Source organism: Lolium rigidum, chromosome 5 (assembly GCF_022539505.1).
Source record: "Lolium rigidum isolate FL_2022 chromosome 5, APGP_CSIRO_Lrig_0.1, whole genome shotgun sequence".
NCBI lineage: Eukaryota > Viridiplantae > Streptophyta > Magnoliopsida > Poales > Poaceae > Lolium > Lolium rigidum.
Window position 1 is genome coordinate 260,147,842 of NC_061512.1, and position 8,972 is coordinate 260,156,813.

The following is an 8,972-nucleotide window of genomic DNA, read 5'->3' on the forward strand; positions in this document are numbered from 1 at the left end:
TAGATCGCAAGATGCGATCTAGGCGAGCATGGTGCTTACCGGTAGAAACCCTCGAGACGAAGGAGTTGGCGATGCGCCGAGATTTGTTTGTGGTTGAACGTTGGTTGTTGTTTATTCCATAAACCCTAGGTACATATTTATAGTCCAGGGGACTTTCTAATGTGGGCGTGCACCAAACCGTGCACAAGTAAGATTCTAACTTCTAATCTAGATACAATCTACTATAATTAAAGATACACGGGCAATCTAGCCCAAATTCTCCGTGCAAGGCCGCTTTAGAGATCTTCCACGTGTAATCTTCCAAGCCCATCCTGATCGCGGCCCACCTCCTGATTTGGTCAAAATCTGGTGATAACAACAGTCACATGCACAAAGGTGTAAAAAGTCTTGATATCACATCTGGTAGAGTCTATATTTCCCGTGACGTTGTTTTTGATGAGACAGTGTTTCCATTTTCCAAACTTCATCCCAATGCTGGATCTAGACTTCGCCAAGAAATTCTTCTTTTACCGGAGTATCTCCACAATCCCTCTACACTCATCAAAAAAGGGGACAACAATTGCAATGATTTATTGGCTAATTACTCTACACCACCTGTTTCTTTGGATTCCTTGCAGTTTTATCAATGTGCAGGTGAAAATTCTGCGCAAAACCGTACAGAAACCAGAGAGAATGGAGCAGAAACGCGCCTATTATCGCGTGTAACCAGCGGCGGCACATCTGACGAGGCGGACCACACGTCTGACGAGGCAGATTCGCCTCGGATCGGCCGTACCTCGGACAGCAGGGGGAATCAGCAGCCTCGGGATTGCATGCTCCTCGACCGACAGCGACCCAGCCGCGACACGCCACGTCGCCATCGCCATCATTTCCTTCTGCGGACAGTGACTCCAACCGCGACACGCGGCGCAACCACGTCGCGCGGGACCAGCGGGACCCAGAAAATGCGTCCTCGCCAAACACGTCGACTGACGACCAGACATGATCCTCCTTGGGATCTCTGCAAGCTCAGCAGGAGGATCTGGGCGTGGGATCCTCTGCGCAATTTGCTCCTGTGCGCCAGCCTGCACCAAAGGTCTACAAAACTCGATCCAAAACCGGTAATACTAAACCAAAAATTTATACAGATGGTACAGTACGGTATGGTCTTTCTTGTTCAACTAATGAACCTGCCACTTTACAATTAGCCTTAGAAAATTCAAATTGGAAAAAGGCAATGGATGATGAGTATAGGGCCTTGATAGAAAATAAAACTTGGCACCTAGTACCATATAAGAAGGGTATCAATATTATAGATTGTAAGTGGGTCTATAGAATTAAAAGGAAAGCTGATGGAACTATTGATAGATATAAGGCTAGATTAGTAGCAAAAGATTTTAAGCAACGATATGGCATAGATTATGAAGATACTTTTAGCCCTGTTGTTAAAGCTGCTACTATTAGACTTGTATTAGCTATTTCAGTATCAAAAGGATGGAGTCTTAGGCAACTTGATGTGAAGAATGCGTTTCTCCATGGTGTTATGGAAGAAGAGGTTTATATGAAGCAACCACCTGGCTATGAAAATCCAAAGGCACCTCATCTTGTGTGCAAGCTTGACAAGTCACTCTATGGGCTGAAACAAGCACCGAGAGCATGGTTCTCAAGGTTAAGCTCCAAATTGCAGGAGCTTGGGTTTCTTGCGTCCAAGGCAGATACGTCACTATTCATATACAACAAATCAGGTATAACCATATTTGTGTTAGTATATGTTGATGATATAATTGTTACTAGCTCCTCCAACAAGGCAATTAGTGCCCTCCTTCGAGATCTTGGTGAGGCATTTGCACTAAAGGACCTTGGTGACTTGCATTACTTTTTGGGAATTGAAGTGAAATCATTCAATCAAGGCATTGTGTTAACCCAAGAGAAATATGCTAGAGATTTGCTTGATAGAGTTGGACTAAAGTCATGTAAAGCATTACCAACTCCACTATCAGCATCGAAAAACTCTCGACTGCGAAGGAGAACCTCTTGGACCGTAAGACGAGACAAGGTACAGGAGTATAGTTGGAGCTCTTCAATATTTGACACTCACCAGACCAGACATTGCTTTTTCAGTTAACAAAGTGTGTCAATTCCTTCATGCACCCACAACCACGCATTGGACGGCTGCCAAAAGAATACTGAGGTATGTCAGCGGTACAGTGGGGCCTGGATTGAGTTTCAGAAGATCATCTTCTACTTTGGTGAGTGCCTTTTCAGATGCCGATTGGGCAGGATGTGTAGATGATAGAAGATCTACAGGAGGCTTTGCAGTATATTTTGGGCCTAACTTGATCTCATGGAGTGCTAGAAAGCAAGCAACAGTGTCTAGATCAAGCACAGAGGCTGAGTACAAGTCCCTAGCAAATGCAACAGCTAAGATCATTTGGATTGAGTCTCTGTTAGGAGAACTTGGAATTAAAAGAAGTCAAACATCCTGCCTATGGTGTGACAATATGGGAGCAACATATCTTTCTGCAAATCCAATTTTTCATGCCGTAACAAAGCACATTGAAATAGATTTTCATTTTGTAAGAGAACGAGTATCGAATAGACAACTTGAGATCAGATTCATTCCCTCAAGGGATCAAGTAGCCGATGGCTTCACTAAAGCATTGCCAAGTCGACAACTTGAAGAATTCAAGCACAATCTCAACCTAAGACGGCTGTGATTGAGGAGGGTGTTAATGTACAAGATATCGTACGGTGACGTTATGGAGGTTCAGATGAATCTGGACAGAAGTTCAGATATTGTCGTACGGTAGTTCAAATGTATTTGTGATGATCTGATCGTAACTATAAGATCAAGATCATATCCCCATATCCCTTCCTTTTCTCTTTCGGTTGTAACCTCTCATGTATCTATCTGTGCCATTGTTGGCCTATATAAAGTAACACGGAACCGATGGAAGTCCCCATCGTTAACGTACCAAACATTCACAAAGGCGAGTTGTCTATCTCACCATCCTGTCGTCATCCTTGATCGCTCTCTCCATATGTCCAATCACACACAGAGAAAAGTGTTAGGCGGCCGGGGGACGGCGGCGGCACTGGCGGTGAGGGCATCTCCAACGGGGCGACGCATTTCGGACGCCCAAAAGTGGCCGCGAGCGTCTGTTTGCGTGGTTCCACGGATATATATTGTCCGCGCGTCCGTTTGCGTCTGGGTGTGCTCCCACCGGGGCGACTCATTTTTAGATTTGCAACGCATTTAAAAATATAAAAAGTAGTACATTTAAATGCATAAAAACTATACAATGTAGACCTAGAAGCCTAGACTACTTCCTTCCGGACTGGCCAGCCCCGTCGTTGCATCGCTCCATCGCCTGCTTCTTCGCCGCCTCCCGTGCGGCTGCTATGGCTCGGTGTGCTGATACGTCCCAAACGTATCTATAATTTCTTATGTTCCATGCTACTTTTATGATGATACTCACATGTTTTATACACATTATATGTCATTATTATGCATTTTCCGGCACTAACCTATTGACGAGATGCCGAAGAGCCGATTCTTGTTTTCATCGCTTTTTGTTTCGAGAAATCCTAGTAAGGAAATATTCTCGGAATTGGACGAAATCAACGCCCAGGGGCCTATTTTTACACGAAGCTTCCAGAAGTCCGAAGAGGAAACGAAGTGGGGCCACGAGGTGGCCACACAACAGGGCGGCGCGGCCCAATCCCTGGCCGCGCCGGCCTACTGTGTGGGCCCCTCGTGACGCCTCCTGACCTGCCCTTCCGCCTACTTAAAGTCTTCGTCGCGAAACCCCCAGTACCGAGAGACACGATACGGAAAACCTTCCAGAGACGCCGCCGCCGCCAATCCCATCTCGGGGGATTCAGGAGATCGCCTCCGGCACCCTGCCGGAGAGGGGAATCATCTCCCGGAGGTCTCTTCATCGCCATGATCGCCTCCGGATCGATGTGTGAGTAGTCCACCCCTGGACTATGGGTCCATAGCAGTAGCTAGATGATTGTCTTCTCCTCATTGTGCTATCATGTTAGATCTTGTGAGCTGCCTATCATGATCAAGATCATCTATTTGTAATGCTACATGTTGTGTTTGTTGGGATCCGATAAATATTGAATACTATGTCAAGTTGATTATCAATCTATCATATATGTTATTTATGTTCTTGCATGCTCTCCGTTGCTAGTAGAGGCTCGGCCAAGTTGATACTTGTGACTCCAAGAGGGAGTATTTATGCTCGATAGTGGGTTCATGCCTCCATTAAATGCAGGACGAGTGACGAAAGTTCTAAGGTTGTGGATGTGCTTTTGCCACTAGGGATAAAACATCGATGCTTTGTCTAAGGATATTTGTGTTGATTACATTACGCACCATACTTAATGCAATTGTCCGTTGTTTACAACTTAATACTGGAGGGGTTCGGATGATAACTCTGAAAGTGGAATTTTTAGGCATAGATGCATGCTGGATAGCGGTCTATGTACTATGTCGTAATGCCCTGATTAAATCTCATAGTACTCATCATGATATATGTATGTGCATTGTTATGCCTTCTTTATTTGTCAATTGCCCAACTGTAACAACATCTGTTTATCTTATGGGAGAGACACCACTAGTGAACTATGGACCCCGGTCCAATTCTTTACATCTGAAATACAATCTACTGCAATTGTTCTTTACTGTTCTTCGCAAACAATCATCATCATCCACACAATACGTTTAATCCTTTGTTTACAGCAAGCCGGTGATATTGACAACCTCACTGTTACGTTGGGGCAAAGTATTGTGATTGTGTTGTGCAGGTTCCACGTTGGCGCCGGAATCCCTGGTGTTGCGCCGCACTACACTCCGCCGCCATCAACCTTCAACGTGCTTCTTGACTCCTATCGGTTCGATAAACCTTGGTTTCTTACTGAGGGAAACTTGCTGCTGTACGCATCACACCTTCCACTTGGGGTTCCCAACGGGCGTGTGCTTTACGCGTCATCAAGCTAAATTTCTGGCGCCGTTGCCGGGGAGATCAAGACATGCTGCAAGGGGAGTCTCCCACATCCAATCTATTTACTTTGTTTTTGTCTTGCTTTGTTTTACTTTATTTACTGCTTTGTTTGCTCTCTATATCAAAAACACAAAAAAAAATTAGTTGCTAGTTTTACTTTATTTACTGTCTTGTTCTCTATATCAAAAACACAAAAAAATTAGTTACTTGCATTTACTTTATTTACTTTTAGTTTATTTCATCATGTTTCCTCCTAAGTTCACCCTAAAAGACATACCGGTAGGACGAGGGTCTATAATTGGAAGAGATAATATAGAAGATTTTTTCACTCATGTTAGTACAATTTGAAGATTTTGAAGATAGACACTTGGTAGAACTTGCTCCTACTTATGAAATTGATGTTGCTTCTTTAGTACGCATGTTGGAAAGTAAATTTGTTAATCTCAATCCTATAATCCAACACATGTTTCTCACACTCTGTGATATGGAGGAAGGGGAAAAGAAAGATTTTGTTTTAGAAACCCTTCTTAAAGACTTTGGTGGTGTAGCAAGAGAGGCTAGAAAGGTCTTTATTAAATATAAGATGCTTGACTCTTATACCAACTTTGCTAGTACCCTTGAAAAGATGGATATGGATAGAATAAGGTACACTAATAATATTAATGATGGTGGGGAGATTAAGACAACAATACCTTGTAAGCTCCTAGAAATGAATGACGCTCTAGAAAATAACTATGGTTGGCTTGTTCCTGAAAATTTGTTTGACGAGGATAGCAAGCCAAAGAATAATGAAAAGGGAGCCTCTGAAACTCACATAGATAAGATAAAATGCATAGTTTAGAAAACTCCCAACCCCTCTGTTGATGCTTCATCTCTTGATAATACTTGATTCACACTTTCTGCGTCTAGCTGAAAGGCGTTAAAAAAAAGCGCTTATGGGAGACAACCCATTATTTTATTTCTGCACTTTATTTTATATTTGAGTCTTGGAAGTTGTTACTACTGTAGCAACATCTCCTTATCTTTATTTTATTGCATTGTTGTGCCAAGTAAAGTCTTTGATAGTAAAGCCAATACTAGATTTGGATTGCTGCGCAGAACAGATTTCTTGTCGTCACGAATTTGAGCAGAGTAGTCTCCGTAGAAAATTTATAAAAATCTGCCAATTTACGTGCGTGATCCTCGGATATGTACGCAACTTTCATTCAATTTGGGCATTTTCATCTGAGCAAGTCCGGTGCCTCTTAAAAATTCGTCTTTACGGATCGTTCGTTTTTGACAGATTCCGCCTTTTATTTCGCATTGCCTCGTTTTGCTATATTTGATGGATTTCTTTGTTCCATTAACTTTCAGTAGCTTTGTGCAATGTCCGAAGTGTTAAGAATGATTATGTCACCTCCGAATATATGAATTATGCACTCGACCCTTTAATGAGTTTGTTTTGAGTTTGGTGTGGAGGAAGTTTTCAAGGGTCAAGAGAGGAGGATGATACAATATGATCAAGAAGAGTGAAAAGTCAAAGCTTGGGGATGCCCCCGTGGTTCATCCTCGCATATTTTAAGAAGACTCAAGCGTCTAAGCTTGGGGATGCCCAAGGCATCCCTTCTTCATCGACAACTTATCAGGTTCCTCTAGTGAAACTATATTTTTATTCCGTCACATCTTATGTTCTTTACTTGGAGCGTCTTTATGTTCTTGTTTTTGTTTTTGTTTGAATAAAATCGGATCCTAGCATTCTTTGTTTGGGAGAGAGACACGCTCCGCTGTTTCGTATGAACACATATGTTCTTAGCTTTATCTTTAATGTTCATTGCGAAAGTTGAACTACTTCATTCATTGTTATATGGTTGGAAACGGAAAATGCCGCATGTGGTAAATGGTATAATGTCTTGAATAATTTGATACTTGGCAATTTTTGTGCTCATATAGATCTTGTTTAAGCTCTTGCATCACGTACCTTGTACCCACTAATGAAGAACTACATAGAGCTTGTTAAAATTTGGTTTGCATGATTGATCTCTAGAGTCTGGATATTTTCTGGTTGAGGTGTTTGAACAACGAGGAGACAATGTAAAGTCTTATAATAGTTACAATATGTTCATATGTGAGCTTTTCTGCACCTTTTATACTTGAGTTTGCTTCAAACAACCTTGCTAGCCTAGCCTTGTATTGAGAGGAATTCTTCTCGTGCATCCAAATCCTTGAGCCAATAACCATGCCATTTGTGTCCACCATACCTACCTACTACATGGTATTTCTCCGCCATTCCAAAGTAAATTACTTGAGTGCTACCTTTAAAATTCTATTTCTTTGTCTTTGCAATATATAGCTCATGGGAAAAATAGCCTTTAAAACTATTGTGGTGAAGAATATGTACTTATGTGTCTTATTTCTTAATAAGTTGCTTGTTGAGCGGTAACCATGTTTCTGGGGACGCCATCAACTTTTACCTTTGTTGAATATCATGTGAGTTGCTATGCATGTTCGTCTTGTCTGAAGTAAGGGAGATTTTCATGATCAAATGGTTTGAGTATGCATACTGTTAGAGAAGAACATTGTGCCGCTAACTAAAGCCATGATTCATGGTGGAAGTTTCAGTGTGGACAATCAATCCTCAATCTCTAATGAGAATATTAACTGTTGTTGAATGTTTATGCATTAAAGAGGAGTCCATTATCTGTTGTCTATGTTGTCCCGGTATGGATGTCTAAGTTGAGAATAATCAAAAGCGAGAAATCCAATGCGAGCTTTCTCCTTAGACCTTTGTACAGGTGGCATAGAGGTACCCCTTTGTGACACTTGGTTGAAACATATGCTATGCAATGATAATCCGTGTTAATCCAAGCTAATTAGGACAAGGTGCGAGCACTATTGGTATACTATGCATGAGGCTTGCAACTTATAGGATATCTTATACATAACACATATGCTTTATTACTACCGTTGACAAAATTGTTTCTTGTTTTCAAAATGAAAAGCTCTAGCACAAATATAGTAATCAATGCTTCTCTCTGCGAAGGGCCTATCTTCTACTTTATTGTTGAGTCAGTTTGCCTATTCTTTCTATCCCAGAAGCAAACACTTGTGTCAACTGTGTGCTTTGATTCTTACATGTTTACTTATTGCACTTGTTATATTACTTTGTGTTGACAAATATCCATGAGATACATATGTTGAAGTTGAAAGCAACTGCTGAAAGTTATATCTTCCTTTGTGTTGCTTCAATGCTTTTACTTTGAATTTATTGCTTTATGAGTAACTCTTATGCAAGTCTTATTGATGCTTGTCTTGTAAGTATTATTCATGAAAAGTCTTTGCTATATGATTCATTTGTTTACTCATTATCTTCATCATTGCTTCGAATCACTGCATTCATCTCATATGCTTTACAATAGTAGGATCAAGATAATGATAGCATGTCACTTCAGAAATTATCTTTGTTATCGTTTACCTACTCGAGGGCGAGTAGGAACTAAGCTTGGGAATGCTTGATACGTCCCAAACGTATCTATAATTTCTTATGTTCCATGCTACTTTTATGATGATACTCACATGTTTTATACACATTATATGTCATTATTATGCATTTTCCAAGCACTAACCTATTGACGAGATGCCGAAGAGCCGCTTGTCTGTTTTCTGCTGTTTTTGGTTTCAGAAATCCTAGTAAGGAAATATTCTCGGAATTGGACGAAATCAACGCCCAGGGGCCTATTTTTACACGAAGCTTCCAGAAGTCCGAAGAGGAAACGAAGTGGGGCCACGAGGTGGCCACACAACAGGGCGGCGTGGTCCAAGCCCTAGCCGCGCCGGCCTACCGTGTGGGCCACTCGTGACGCCTCCTGACCTGCCCTTCCGCCTACTTAAAGTCTTCGTCGCGAAACCCCCAGTACCGAGAGCCACGATACGGAAAACCTTCCAGAGACGCCGCCGCCGCCAATCCCATCTCTGGGGATTCGGAGATCGCCTCCGGCACCTCCG